This window comes from Chinchilla lanigera, unplaced genomic scaffold (assembly GCF_000276665.1).
Source record: "Chinchilla lanigera isolate Chin_1 unplaced genomic scaffold, ChiLan1.0 scaffold00120, whole genome shotgun sequence".
NCBI lineage: Eukaryota > Metazoa > Chordata > Mammalia > Rodentia > Chinchillidae > Chinchilla > Chinchilla lanigera.
The window spans coordinates 1,420,258-1,436,864 of NW_004955521.1; positions in this window are offsets into that span (position 1 = coordinate 1,420,258).

Here is a 16,607-nt window from a genome sequence, read left to right on the forward strand (position 1 = left end):
GCATGGGATAATTTCAATTCCTTTGCGTTTATTTAAACATGTCTAAACATGTCTATGGTCAGATAATATGCATGGGATAATTTCAATTCCTTTGCATTTATTTAAACATTTAAACAGGTCTATGTTAGAGAATGGTCCCTATGCTTGTAAGAAGAATATGTATTCTGATGTTGTTGAGTGGAACATTCTGTAAATGTCTACCAAGTACATTCCTTCACAAGTTTGGTTTAGTTCTGTTATTTCTTTACTGATTTCTTTGTCTAGTTCATGTATCTGTTTGTGACAATGGGGTGTTAAGTTCCCACATTACAATTGTGTTATTATTTATTTGATTTTTCATGTCTGTTAAAATTTGTCTTATATAGTTGGTGCTAATGCATTTAGACACATATTTATGATTGTCATCTCTTCCTCTTGCAGTTTTCCCTTAACAAGTATGCAGTGACATTATTTATCTCTTTAGATCATTCTTGGTTTGAAGTTTACATTGTCTGAAATGAAATAGTTACCTCTGATTTTTTCTGGGTTCCTTTTGCACAGAGTATTGTTTTCCATCCTTTGACTTTCATTCAGTGGATTTCCTTTTCAATTAAATGTGTTTTTTGCATACAGCATATTGTTGGATTTTGTTTCTTGATCTACTCTGCCAGTCTGTTTCTTTTGACTGGTGAATTGAGGCCATTTACATTAATGGTTATTACTGATGTGTATTGGCTTATCTTTGTCATATTATTTTCCCACTGTTGGTTCCCTACTTTCCACTTCTGTTTTATTGCTTGCTCAGCTTGGTGGTTCCTTTCTATTGTTGTTCATTTTCATCACTTTCTACAGTATCTTTCAGTACTCTTTGTAAAGTTGGCTTGGTGGTCATAAATTTCTTCAGTTGTTGTTTGTCATGGAAGTATCTTATTTCTCCATTAATTTTGAAAGATAGTTTTGCAGGTACATCAATCTGGGTTGGAAGTTGTTTTCTTTCAAGACCTGAAATACTTCACTCCAAACCTCTCTTCAGTTGGTGGTTTGTGTTGAGAAATCTGATGTAATTCTGATGGGTTTTCCTTCCTAGGTGATCTGTTTGCTTTCTCTAACAGTTTTTAATATTATTTTCTTTTCCTGAATTTATGGGATATGGATTATTAAGTGTCAATGTGTAGATTTATTTTGGTTATGGGGTTCTATATGCCTTACTTATCTGTATGTCAGATTCTTTTCCCATGATTGGGAAATTTGCTGCTATTACTTCTGCAAATAGTGTTTACATCATTTATGTTAACTCTTACTGTTTTGCTGACACCTGTCAATCTTATAATTTTTTTCTTTGCATCATCTTGCAGCTGTTGAATTGTTATTTGCTGGTTCCTTGTTACTTTTCAAAGATTTTTCCTTTTGCAATTAGTAGATGTAGTGTTATTTCCAAGGTTACATTCAAGTGGTTTTGCCAGCTTTCAATGGAATTTTTAATTCCTGGATATCTTTTGAAACTGCTTCAGGCATACTAATTCTTTCCTATATTGTTCATTCAAGGTTTCCATCATTTTTATGCTCTATTTTTTAAAAATCTTTTTCTCCTTTAAATGTGCTGGGCAATTCTTTCATTATTCTTGTCGTTTCTTTTTTTACCTGAGAGATTATTTCTGATCTGATTTCTTCTATAGCCTGAAGGAGTTGCTATCAGTTGCAATCATTTCAGAAATTTCAGGTGTGTGACTTCCAAATTCTATGCTGATGTCTCCTGTACTTGCTCTGGATAGGGTGCAGGTGTGAGATTGCATTTTGTGCCTTTGCTTTGTCATTTTTTGAAGTTCTCAGCGTTCCCCAGGACTCAGCATGGCTCCCACAATGGTGGTGGAGTGGGGAGGGCAGAATGTCTTCCTTCCTGGGCAGCTCACTGAAGCTGTCTAGTTTCCTTGGGACTCAGCATCACTCCCACAACAGCGGGGTGGGGCAGAGTGCAGAGTGTCACCCATCCCAGGTAGCTCACCAAAGCTGCTAGGTTCCCCCTAAATTTTTTTTTAAAGCTCACTCAATACTCACTTGTGCTGGATTCCTGACTCTCCACTTCCTCTAAGCTCAGAGAGAACTTGGGAGTTGTGGTTCTGTGTGAGGAGAAAGTACCAGTCCCAGTTCACTTAAGCTGCTGCAGCAAAATGACATAAAGTGAGTTGCTTATGAACACACTTACATTTGAGAGTCTGGGGCTTGAAAGTCTGGTGGATCAGCACCGTGAGGAATCATTTTCTGACTCTTGGACATCACCTTTCTACTTTATTCTCACTGAGAGGAAGCAGCAAGGAAGCTATGTGTGGTCTCTGGGATGGACATCAATCTTGCTCATGAGAAGTTATCCTCAGGATCTAGTCACCTCCCAAAGTCCATGTCCCACCACCATCACATGGAGAGTTAGGGTTCAGCAGTTGGATGTGGTTGGGCCTGTGCATTTAATCCTGGCACCTCCTCATGCTCTTTCACTCTATTCCATACCTACCAGCAGCATTTTAGGTAATGGTCTGGACATTTGCAGGACTTCTTTCTACCTCCTTCCTCTTCCTGGTTCAAGCAATCCCAAGATGCTTGAAGAGGTAGGAGAGGGAAGACAACAGTCTCACTTGTGCCTGGTTGCCCTTGTGGTCTTTTCTATAGGGAGCTGTTAGTGCCTCATTGCAGTCCAGAGGAGTTTATATTTATAATCCCAGGGAAAATTTATTGAAATTCTAGTGGGTAAATTCTAACCTACAACTTCCAGCTCAACCTATGGTAAGAATAAAGAGACAGAGACACATCTGCAGTGTGGGAGCCAAGGGGTCCTATATCCAGCCAGAACCATGGCTAACCTGAACAAAGGCCATGGTCCAGGGCTGAACACAGGTTTTATTAATTCATGAAGAGGGGAGCATCTTGGGTTTGAGTGACTGTGAGAATGGTGGGACGTATTTGAGTACTGTGAGCTGGGCCAGGTAGGAGGCACAATGGCACCTCTGCAATATGCAGAGAGGCCTGCAGACAGAGTACCAGATTCTGGTAACAGGTAGCCTCTAAGTTTGGAGGAATCTGCATAACATAGTTTGAAGAAGTATGTTGTGTTTTTGTTCAGTTGCTTCAGCTTTGAAGTCTGGCCCCTCTGCTCTGGGATGAACTCTTTCTTGTGTGGGACTGAACTTCCAGAAAGGCTCAGTCCCAGATGACAGCATTGTGTCACTCAGCCTAGCTCACACTAGTAGTAAGGAGCTATAGGCAGTGTTCACAGTCCTGTCAATTTGCTTCAAAGGCTACATATCGGCACCTCAGCTAGCTCCATTTGGATTGCTTAAAGCCAATTGAGGGGACACAGCAATATCCTACCAGCTCTGTACATATCAGTACATGGCATTAGGGGCAGGTTTAGCCAACATGGAGACAAATGAACTTCTTTCAAAGAGAGCCATGCCAGTGGTGCACCACACTTCTCCTTGGGGTTGGTTGTGATTTCTCTAATATGGCTGGCCCTAGATCTGTGGCCGGTCCAATGATAACTGTCTTCTACGTCATATGAGTGAGTTCCAGGAAGCTAGTGGGTGAGGAAACTGTGGCGTCTCCCTCTAACTATTCTCTGATGTGAGAAACTCAGCTGCAGTGTAATTGCTTCCAGCCCTGGTGAACTCTTATTTCTGAGCTGCCGAACTGCACCCTGTGGCTTCTCATTCATGGCCTCTCTGTGGGTTCCAGGAGATGACTCAGGCTGTCTACCTTCTACAACCTGCTACATCCACAGGATCTTGCACTTCTGCTGGGATGCAGGCAGCTCTGGCTCCACTGTCCTCACCCTGCCACCAAATTTCTTCTCCACTTCTCAGGAAGCTGCGATCAAATTCCAAACTCTTAGCAGATGTCCAATAGGCAATGAGATTACCAGCTCCCTTTCTTCAGGTACTATGACACTTATGCATAATGCCCATACAAGGCTTCATATCTGAATCTCTCATCAAGGAGGGAAGGGAGAAAAAGGTCCCAGGACCCCCCGTTATGATGACAACTCAGACTCAGCACCGACTTCCTTCTCACTTACATAGTCTTACACAGAATGCCTGAGTTAAGTACCATAGGGAGGGTCTTGTTTGGATTTATTAATCTTTGTGTATATGGTGGAGTGAGATGGGTAACCAGTGTGGGATAGCTTTCCAGTCTAGGGCTTCTCAACTTTTAATATACATACAAAACATTCAGGTATCTTTGAAAACACAGACTCAGGAAGCCAGGCATGTTGGAAATTGTGCATTAAATATTTAGTTAGAGTTAAAGACACATGACAAAGCTAATCATCTTCACCTTTTTATGTGCACATTTCAGTAGCATTAAGTACATTCACAATGTTGTGCAGCATCACCACCGTCCATCACTAGGACATCTCCCATCTTGCAGAATGGAAACTGCACTTCATGAAACACTAACTTTCCATTCTCCTCCTCCCTCAATCCCTAGCAAAAGAGTATTTACTTTATCCTGAATTTGACTACTCTAAGTCCTTACAGAAGTGGACCCATGCAGTATTTGTGCTTTTGTGACTGGCTTATTTCACTTAGCACAGTGTCATCAAAGTTCATCCATACTGCAATGTGTCACAAATTCCACTCAAATTTTGTATTTTTAATAAGCTCCCAGGCAAAGCTAGTGTTTGGGCTCCACTGAGTCTTTTTTGAGACAATAAGAAAACATCTCTTTATACTTGAGGGGGTCAAATAATCAATTTGGGGGTCTGGTTACTTTTATCTACCAACTCACTAGATTATGGTAGCCAGGTATTTGGTTAAACAACCCTCTAGATGTCATCATGAAGATACTTTTAAAGAAGATATTAATATTGAAATTAATAAGCTTGGAATAAAACAGATTACCCTCCACAATTTGGGCAGGCCTTATACAATCAGGTGAAGACTTTAAGAGAAGGCTGAGTTCTGGGGAGAGGGAATTCTGGGTCCATACTGCCTTTGGACTCAAGCTTCAAGGTCATCTCTTTCCTGGGTCTCCAAACAGCCAGCCTGTCCTGCACACTTTGCACTTGCCAGAACCCAGAATTCTGTGAGTTTGTTCCTTACCCCTTCTCTGTCTTTATCTACACATCTCACTGTTTCTGAGGATTAAATCCAGTGATTTCACACTGAGCTACATCCCACCACTTTTCTTTTTTTTTGAGACAGGGTCTTGCTAGGTCACTAAGTTGCCAGGTTGAACTTCAAGTCATGATCCCTCTACCTCAGCCTCCCAGAGTGCTGTTATAGGGAAGGCAGCTTCTAGGCAGGGAAAAGATAGGCTTTAATGGGGGCTAATTTAATGGGCTACTAATTTAACATATGTAAGCAGCAGAGACCAGCAGGCTTGTGTAAAGGCAAAATGGCACGGAATTTATTGTGCAGCTACAGGCAAAGAGTACAATAAGACCTTCTCTCTGACAAAGAGAAGTGCATCTCTTTTTATAGGGATGGAGAAAAGGCAGGGGATAGTAGGTGGGGAGATCCCAATGTACATCCATGGTTAAAATTTTATGGCAATCTTGCATCTCAGTGGGCAGAGTCCTTTGAAATGTCCCTTGTACATTTTCAGATGTCTCCAGATGTCCCCAGGACCTGTAAACTTCTTTGTCCTATCTTATCTCCGTTCCTGTGTTTGTCAATGATAGTGTTAGGTGCTGACTGAAGCCCCTACAGGGAGAGTAGTGCTTCTGCTGGCAAGAAGTCTAGGGGCTGGGAGAGTTAGGTCCAGTTGGAGACTTACATTTCTGTCTTTTGATTATTATAAAAGAAAAGGAAAAACAGAAATGGGCATCATTTCCCATGGCTTTTTCCTGCATGTTACATGGACTGAATGGGCAGCCTTATGGGAAAGAAATCTTGAGGAACAGGGCTGTATTGAAGGAAAGTCAGCACCAGCATCTGTCTGTTGTAACCACTTGAATACAATTCTGTAAGAAACTGAGAGAAAATTTTGAGAAGGCATGGAAATCCAGGCCTGGGGAGGGATTGGAATGGTTGGTTGTATAAGTTGATGCTGACATAGAAATATAGAGCCAGCAATCTTGGGCTAGGGTAGGACTGAAGCGGTTTAGTGAGGGAAGAATTAACATTAATGTTTTAGGTGTGGCAGTAGAGAGGACTGTGAGTTTGGCTCTTCCCTTCCTCCACTGACCTGGGATGGTATGGTGGGTGAGAGGAGTCTGAGATCCACCCCTCCCTCCCTCTACTGGTGGGACTTGGGACCCACAGACCTGTGAGAATGCCAGCAACACAGCAGGACCCTGGCTAACGCACACATAATGGACAGGTGAAACTAGAGGCATGAAAATACCTTATACAACATGAACAATATGAAGCAACAGGTGATCTCTAACTTTTCTTTTTTTATTCTACTTATGCTCTTCCTCTCTTTCATCAAATATCTTGCTTGACATTATAATACTTTCTCTGGTTCACTTCAAAACTCCTAGGCCTTCTCTTCCAATCCTTCCCTCCTGTGTCCTATAATTACCCAAAACCTGGATGATCATCCTATGCACTCCAGCCTTGCTCCTACTATATTTAACCTCATTCATCTCTCCATCCTACTCACTATCCTCCTGAATCACTCTTGTACAACAGGATAAAATCACTCCACTAAGTGGAAAATCACTGCATACAAGTTCCTGGTGTAAGTTGGATTATATTATATTTCTGTAGACCTTCCTTCTACAGTTACAGATATCAGGCTAATAGTTACCACCGTTTGTCAGTAGCCAGGCTGTACTTGAGTCTACTGTTAATGCCAATTAAAATTCTTTAACATGGATATCATACATGCTATACCTAGGTTTCCCTCCTGTATGACAACACTGTGATTGCAAGGAGTCATAACCATCATCAGAGTCAAGTACCAAATGAATGGGCTCTAAGTCAAATGGATAGCACCTCCTCAGACTTAACATATTGGGAAGGTAGGTTCTCAGGATAGACATAAGGACCAAGAACCAGCTACATCTAGAAGACATCCAGAGGAAAAGACAACTCCTAGGAAAACCTCAACACCAGTGATAACACTATCTAACATAAGAAACCTACAATCATCAACACAGAAAACAAGCTAACATAGAAAATAGAAAATGACAAGACAAGAAAGCAAAATGTAATCCCAAAAGCTCAGCCCACCCAGGACAAGCCCACAGCACAAAGAGATAAAGGAAATATACAGCCAATAAATGGAACTCTCTGAAATGACAGCAGAAGAAGTGAAAAAACAAATAGAAGAGGCCATAGAGAAAATAATGTTTAAAGTGCAAAAAGAAATGACTATCATAATGAAAGACATTAAAGCAGACACAGATAAACACACAGAGGAGCTCAGGAAAATGATGGAAACCATGAATGCAAAACATCTACAAGAAATGAAATCAATGAAACAGATCCAAATGCAGGAGATTGGAAACGCTATTGAAAGTATATGCAGCAAATTGAAGGCAAGAACAGAATATCAAATCTGGAAGACAGGAACTTAATTAGCAATACCTTACAAATCACAAAAGGCCATGAAAAATCAATCCAACAGCTACCGGATGAAGCAAAGAAGAACAATGTAAGATTGACTGGAATCAATGAGAAGGCTGGAGACAGCACAAAAGCCATTAAAAACTTCTTCACAGAAATAATAGCTGAAAATTTCCCAAACATGGATAAAGAGTTTGACACACAAATAAATCATACATATAGAACTCCGAATAGCCATAACCAAAATAAATCTAAACCAATGCACATAATAATCAAAATTTCAGAAATCCAGTAAAACAACAAAATTTCTTTTTTTGGTACTGGGAATCAAACTCAGGACCTTGTGCTTACCAGGCAGGCACTGTGCCCCTGAGCTATATCCCCAGCCAAGAACAAAATATTAAAAGCAACTAGAGAAAAGACTATCAGAGTCATAGCAGACTTCTCAACACAAACCCTCAAATCAAGGACAGCTTCAAGTGAGGTATTTCAAGCCCTAAAGGAAAACAATCTTCAACTCAGATTGATGTACCCCACAAAACTATCTTTCAAAATTGGTGGAGAAATAAGATACTTCTATGACACAGTACGACTGAAGAAATTAATGACCAGTAAACCTACTCTACAAAATGCTCTGAAGGACATTTTAGAAAAAGACAGTGAAGGCTACAAACACATGAACAGCAATAGAAAGAAGCCACCGGGGGGGGGTAATTAAACAGAAGAGAAAGACAGGGAACAAATAACAAGAAAACAAAATGAAAAAGAAAAGCCAATACATAACAGTTATAACCATCAATGTAAATGGTCTCAACTCACCAATCAAAAGAAAAAGATGGCAGAATCCAGCAATATGCTGCATTCAAGAAACAGGTTTATTCCCAAAAGAAATTCATAGACTGAAAGTCAAAGGATGGAAAATAATTCTCCATGCCACAGGAACACAGAAAAAAACAGAGGTCACTATTCTATTTGCAGAAAAGGCAAACTTTAAGCCAAAACTGATCAAAAGAGACATAGACAGTCACTACATACTTGTTAGGGGAAAACTCTGAAAAGAAGAGATAACAATCACAAATATTTATGCACCAAGCACATGTTCACCCAACTACATAAAGAAAATATTAACAGACATGAAAAACAAAATAAGCACTAACACAATTGTAATAGGGGACCTTAATATACCACTCTCACAAATATAACTAGACAAAAAAATCAACAAAGAAATACTAGAATTAAACCAAGCCTGTGAACAAATGGATGTGGTAGATGTCTACAGAGTATTCCACTACACAAGCTCAGAATACACATTCTTCTCAGGTTTACAAAGGAAGTTCACAAAAATAGATCATATATTAGCTGACAAAACATGTCTAAGTAAATATAGAGGAATTCAAATCATCCCATGGATACTGTCTGACCATAGCACAATGAAACTGGAAATCAACAAAGGAAATCACAAAAATTACATAACCACATGGAAATTAAACAATACCCTCCTGAAGAACCAATGGGTCAAAGAGAAAATTAAAGACAAAATCAAACAGTGTGCACAATTAAAGGTAATGATGATACAACATACCAAAATTTATGGGATGCAATGAAAGGAGTTTTAAGAGGGCAATTTCTAGTGATGAACTCACACATCAGGAAAATAGAATGAGCTCAAATAATAACCTAATGTTGAACCTCAGGTTTCTAGAAGAAGAAGAGTAAATCAAAGCCAAAGCTCATATGAGGGAGGAAATTATAAAGATAAGAGCAGAAATTAATGCAAGAGATTGAGAAAGCAATACAAAGAATGAATCAAAAAGCTGGTTCTTTGAAAGAATTGATAAAATTGATAAACCATTAGTCAACCTCATCAAAAAGAGGAAAGAAAAATCACAAATTCAAACAATTAGGAATGAAAAGAGGAAGCCAGGTGTGGTGGTGCATGCCTGTAATTCCAGCACTCAGAAGGCTGAGATAGGAGGATCATTATGAGTTTGAGACAAGCCAGGGCCACAAAGTGAGCTCAAGGCCAGCCTGAACTGCATAGCGAGACACTGTCACACACACACACACAAAAAAAAAAAAAAAGAAAAAAAAAGAAAAGGGGAAAATCACAACGGATCCCACAGAAATCGAAGAAATCATCAATACTACTATAAGAACCTATATTATAATAATATACAAAACAGAAGAAATGGACAGATTACTAGACACAATTGCATTGCCAAAATTAAACCAAAAAGACATAAAAATTCTAAATAACCTGATATCAGCAAATGAAATTGAAATTGTAATTTAAAATTTCCAACAAAGAAAATCCCAAGCTTTGATAGATTCACTGTTGAATTCTCCAATAAATTTAGAGAAGAGCTAATGCCACTAATACTGAAACCCTTTAAAGAAATTGAAAGGGAAGCAGTACTTCCAAACTTATTCCTAGAAGTAAGTATTACCCTGATACCAAAACCAGAGAAGAGCCCAACCAAGAAAGAAAACTATAGTCCAACCTCCCTAGTGAACACAGATGCAAAAATTCTCAATAAGATACTGGCAAACAGAATGTAGTAAATCATCAAGAATATTGTACACCATGACCAAGCAGTATTCATCCCAGGAGTGCAGGGATATTTCAACATATGCAAATCAATAAATGTAATATGCCATATTAACAGAACCAAAGACAAAAGCCACATGAGCATCTCAATGGATGCAGAAAAAGCATTTCACAAAGTCCATCACTCATTCATGATAAAAACCTTACAGTAAATTGGAAGAGATGGTCTTTACCTTTATCTTATAAAAGCCACCTATGACAAATAACAGCTTACATCATACTAAACGGACAAAATTTGAAAGCTTTCATTCTAAAATGAAGAACAAGACAAGGATGTCCACTATCACCACTCCTATTCAATAGTTCTGGAAATATTAGCCAAAGCTATTAGACAAGAGGAAAAAAAATAAAGCAAATAAAGATAGGAAAAAGAAGAAGTTAAATCATTATTTGCAGATGACATGATACTCTACATAGAGGACCCCAAAAACTCCACCAAAAAACTTTTAGATTTAATATCCAAATTAAGTATAGTGGTGGGACACAGGGTTAACATTGAAAAAGCAATAGTAAACTGGGGATATAGCTCAGTGCACAGTGCCTGCCTGACAAGTGCAAGGTTATGAATTCAATTCTTGGTACCAAAAAAAAAAAAGAATGCTCAAAAAGTAATAGCATTCCTGTACACAAGCAATAAATGCGCTGAGGGAGAAATTAAGGAAAGCGCACCCTTCACAATAGCATGTTCAAAATGAAATACGTAGAAATCAATCTAACAAAGGTAAAAGATCTAGTATAGTGAAAATTATAGTACACTAAAAAAGGAGAACAAAGAGGATATGAGAATATGGAAAGATATTCCTTGCTCTTGGATAGGAAGAACCAATATAGTGAAAGTGGCCATACTCCCAAAGCTGATATACATATTTAATCCAATATCAATCAAAATGTCATTAGTATACCTCATAGATGTAGAGAAAATACTCCTAAAATTAATTTGGAACCAGAAGAGACCTAGAATAGCAAAAGAATTCTGGGCAACAAAGGCAAGTCTGGGAGCATCACAATCCCAGACCTCAAATTATACTACACAGCAACTGTGAAAAAATCAGGATGGTACTGGCAAAAAAATAAAAATAAAAAAAACAGGCCAGAAACAACATTGGGTGTTGGGCCTGAAACAACATAGAAGATGCAGATGCATCCCCAAACACACTCAGCCACCTTATTTTTCACAAAGGAGCTAAACGTGTTCTGGAAGCTAAACATAAACTGGAAGAAAGATAGCCTCTTTAATAAATTGTGCCAGAAAAACTGGCTTTCCACATGCCAAAGACTAAAACTAGGTTTGTGTCTATCACCATGCACTAAAATAAAGTCAAAATGGATCAAAGATCTAAATATTAAAATAGAAACACTAAATTTACTGGAAGAGAAAATGGGTAGAAATCTTGAAGATAGTGGTGTAGGCAGAGACTTCATGAATAGAACCCAGACTGCAAGGGAAACATTATAAAGAATCAACAAATGGGATATCACCTTATTAAAAAGATTTTGCACAACAAAATAAATCACCAACAGAGTGAAAAGACAACCCATGAAGTGGGAAAAAATTATAACCAGTTGTCCCTCAGACAAAGGACTTATATCTAGAACATATAAAGAATTGAAAAGAATCATCCCCACAATTCAAAGACCCAATCCAGAAATGGGCATTTGAGATGAATACATACTTCAGATAAAGAAATACAAATGGCAAATAAATATATAAAAAATGTTCAACATCATTGGTCATTCAAGAGATGCAAATTAAAACAACACTGAGATTCCATCTCACCCCAGAAAAAATGACTGTCACCAAGAAATCAACTTATAACAAATGCTCATGGGGCTGTGAGGAAAAGGAAACTCTTCTCCACTCTTGATGAGAGTGTAGACTGGTACAACCATTATGGAAATCAGTGTGGAGATCCCTCAAAAAAAAGATTGTTGGTTTTTTTTTAATATATGATGGAGTACTACTCAGCCATAAAGAAGGAAAAACTGGAGACTTTTATAGGTAAATGGATGCAACTGAAGACTAAGTGAAATAAATCAGACCCATATGTGTAAACATTGTATTATCTCTCTACTGTGAGAAATTGAATGAGTAAATAAGATTCAAAATGGACAGTAGGTATTGTGAATTGGTAAGAGACTGTTCAAAAGGAAAGATAAACTGTGATAGGTAAAGGGGAAGAAAGAAAGGGAATAAGAAAAAGATTTATATACAAGATAGTTAAGGTAGTTATATAGCTAGTTCATTGAAAAGAAAGATTTGTGCTAATATTGTTGGAACAGGATACCATGCCTATATCTTTTGCACTGAATAACTGCTATGAAGGCAACAATATGCAATGTATTAATTATTGTAACTCTCCTGCTTACCTATTAGGAAACTGTTGTATTATTTTTTTTCTATTTAAAATAAAAAAGTTATGTCCCTGAAAATAATTAAGGTTTTGTAAAGGTGATTTGGATTGACTGAGTGAAGCTACCAGTCATATGAATTGAGGTAAAGGTTGAATTGGGCTAACGGTCGGAGTTAAGAAGAGGGGAGTTTAGTCAGGGCTGTGGTGAACACACACGTGAGGGAAAGCACTTTATCCCTGATGTATGAGACAATTGAATTGAAATTGCAGTAAAATTTGAGAGCAAGATCCACAGCAAATGTATAATAAAATGGCCTATTATAAAGAGGATAAGAAGATCTAGGGAATTTTAGACTCTGATAAGGCTCTAACTTGTTTCAATATCTTGAATTGCCATAGAGACATTAGAAGGGTCAGGAATGTATATATAGCATTTAGCTTTTATAACAGCACAAGTGTTCTTTTGTGTTGTTGTTAGAATGTCTAATGTCATTTGATTTTGGAGTACATCTATCTATCATCTATCTATCTATCTATCTATCTATCTATCTATCTATCTATCTACCTACCTATCTATCTATTTAAACTTAGTAGAGGGGAAGAATAGCTATGGTGTCTTTTCCAGTGAAAAGCTGTTATTCTGGAGGGCATATAGACAGATGACAAACGTTTATTTATATTTTTGATTATACTTTTCTGTTGGGTGTTTAAGACCAATTTAATGTGAGACCCATGTAATTAAAATTAACCTCTTGCTGTCTATTAAGGTCAGGTAAGTCTCCTCAGGACTTACCTTGGAACCATCTTTAGAGTCTTTCAGTCTGTCAGTGTCAGCCATCTGGATGAGTCACGACCTTTACTAGGCCAGGTTTTTTATAAAAAGCATGGGAGACTTTTATCCCTGGTGACTCTGCTTAGGCACACTATCATTGATTTTCAACCTCTGTGGTCCATCGATTTCCTTGGTCAGGAGGTCAGGAGGTCAGGGACTCACCAAGTTATAGGATGTCACAGCAGAGACTCCTTCTTATCCCAGGTCCTCACTGACCTTAAAGGGCCAATGCCAAAATATTGGTTGTCCTCTTAGCTCATCTATCTTTCTAGTTTTGGTCTCCAAACCTCAGTTGTTTAACATCCAGAAGTGAAAACTTGTGAGTACATAGGAAGCTCTTATCTAATTTGTTGTCCTTTGGTGGAATGTCATTGAAGAAATTTGTGACACTGCCTGGATTGTTTAATACCTAAGCATCTCTGAGTGTAATGACACATGTATAGTATAAACATCATAGAAGTTTCCCCTCCCCTTTAAATTAAGTTTTGATAGGTAGTCTCATATTGGCTTGGCACGAACCTCCTATCACAAGTAGATGGAGCATAAGAGAGAGGGAGATATCTGAATCTGAATAAAAGTCTTATCACTATAAACAATTCCAGTTTTACATTTTAGAAGACCTGTACATCTGGAAGGCATGAATACATTTAATACACCATGAGATAAGCAATAATGAATTGTCATAGCCATATGAAAACCCTTTTTAAATTTAGTTTTGAACCAAAAGTATCTTTTAATCAGAAAACCTTATTTCCTTATTTTTAGAAAACTTAATATTTTGACAATTTCCAATGTAAGCATATCACAAGAATATATTTTAATAACATGTATTGGGGTTTCTCCCATAGGCTATGGGGATTATTGGAGCCTTCAATATATGACTTTTCCAGGCAGCTGCTCCTTTATTCACCAAAGGGAGTCCTGTCCAATAGTTCCCCAAGCCTAAGGGACCCCCATTTAATTACTATAACAAAGTTTTCATGATCTGTGAGAACCAGATCACAACATTTAACACACAACTTTGAGCAGTGAGAAATTTTTGAGTCACAGTATACAGACAAAAATACATATTATATTTCTAAAACCAATTTTAATATCATTTTGACCATCTGACAATTCAGGTGAAAAATGCAAAAAAAGAAAAATATGTTGAGCTCAAATAAAACAGCCATTTATGGATTGGACTGACTGACAAATATACATAAGACAATTTGGTTATAAAATCAGAGTGCTCTCAAATATATTTGGTTTAATCATAATAACTCTTTTATAGTTTTTAAACTTCTTACTATAGACTAGTCAGAATTTTTGTAGGTTATAGAGCTCTCTTGTAATAAAAATCAGAAGAAATAAAACTCTTTACACCTGTGAAAGCAAAGACAGCTATTAAGATGGGCCCTAGGCTGATGGTTCATCTGATTGGAATATCCAGATATAGCTAGTGTCTTAGTTACTTTTCTCATTGCTGAGACAAAATACTCACCATCCAAAGTTATCTGATTGGAATATCCAGATATACAGGCTACTCCTTGTTGCTTTGGTAGCCATAGTTGTTGGAATCTCACAGCTAATGGCAAGGCAATTTTAACTATTTCCATGGGGGTCAGCAGGCCAGATTGGGGTATAGAAAGAGATTATCTCTGAGATTAGTGGCCAGCCTGTAAGATATCTTCTGGTCTTTTTTTAATGGAAATACCTTAATTCTCCATCAACTTTGAAGGATAGCTTTGCTGGATAAGTTAATCTGAGTTGAGGTCTAGTGCAGTGAGGCAAGCTTGTGGTTTATATGAAGATTTTTAGTAAGATATTGCCTCCCCTTGAAGTCTTTTCAGCTTTGTATGCCCAGTGATAGTATTTATTTATACCTTCTGTTATTTATTTTAAAGTAAGTCCCTAGGTTTTTCAGAGGGAACTGCTTCTGGCTATAACAGCATTAACTTTTCAGAGACATCCTCTAGGCTTAGCTAGTTATTGATCTTTGCATCTGTCCTGGATCCTCTCACCTTCATTTGTGGGGGAGGAAAGGTTGCAGACTGTTTTGCCTAGTTCCTAGTTATTTGGTAATGACTGTGGTATTATTTATGACTCCCAGACAATCTGGATATTTCATACCTGGAACACCAATTGATTCCAAAACTATGTTCCCCTGAAAATATTACAATCAATACTAACAAGAGTATCAACCACCTTTAACTATAGGAACAATATCTATAGTTATAGAATGAACTCTAAGACAAATGAGGTGCTATGGTTTGTGTCTGGATGTGCCCATAAAGCCTCATGCAGTTATAGGGGGTGGTCAGGCTTTTCAGAAGTGGCTGAATTGAGAGTTTGTGATTGGCTCATTGTCTAGAGCTGGGATTGGGGGTGTGAGTGTTGCACCCACCCTATGGCGGGTAGCCTGCATACAATGTAAGAGAGGAAAAGATGCTTGCTCCTCCCTTTTGCTCTTGTTGCTTTTGCTGTCTTCTGCTGCCATGGACTGTTGCGCCTCGGCCATAACACCCTGCCTTTGAGCCAGCTGACTATGGACTGAAGCCTCTACAACTGAGTTAAACAAACCTTTCCCTTTTTAACTTTTGATGGTGAGTATTTTGTCTCAGCAATGAGAAAAGTAACTAAGACACTAGCTATTTATTATATACAGTCAAAATCTACTCTACAGAGCAATTTTACCTCCTTTTAAATAGAACAATAGACCCAATCCCAGAGGCCAGGACACGAGAACAAAGACCCTGCGGACATTGCAGACTGAGCTGCTAGGGGCAGAGAGGCCCAGGAGACGGGCGGGGCGAGCAGGCCCTCGGAGCCGGCCGAGCAGGCTCTCCCAGCCCCCCGCGCCTTGCGCCCAGGCAGCGAGTTCTCCCAGAGCGGCAGGGCTCCTGGGTCCGAGTGTGGGCCGGACTCATACCACCATGATTCCCAGCTGAAAAGCGCACACAGAGCCAGGTAGGCCCCATGCAATCCCAGAGGCCAGGACGCGAGAACAAAGACCCCGTGGACATTGCAGACTGAGCTGCTAGGAGCAGGGAGGCCCAGAGGATGGGCGGGGCGAGCAGGCCCTCGGAGCCGGCCGAGCAGGCTCTCCCAGCCCCCCGCGCCTTGCGCCCAGGCAGCAAGTTCTCCAGGAGTGGCAGGGCTCCTGGGTCCGAGTGTGGGCCGGACTCATACTACCACGATTCCCAGCCAAAAAGCGCGCACAGAGCCAGGTAGGCCCCACCCAACCCCGGAGGCCAGGATGCGAGAACAAAGACCCCGCAGACATTGCAGACTGAGTCGCTGTGGTGGCAGAGAGGAGATCGGGACTGAACGGCCCAGGGTCTTCTCTGGCT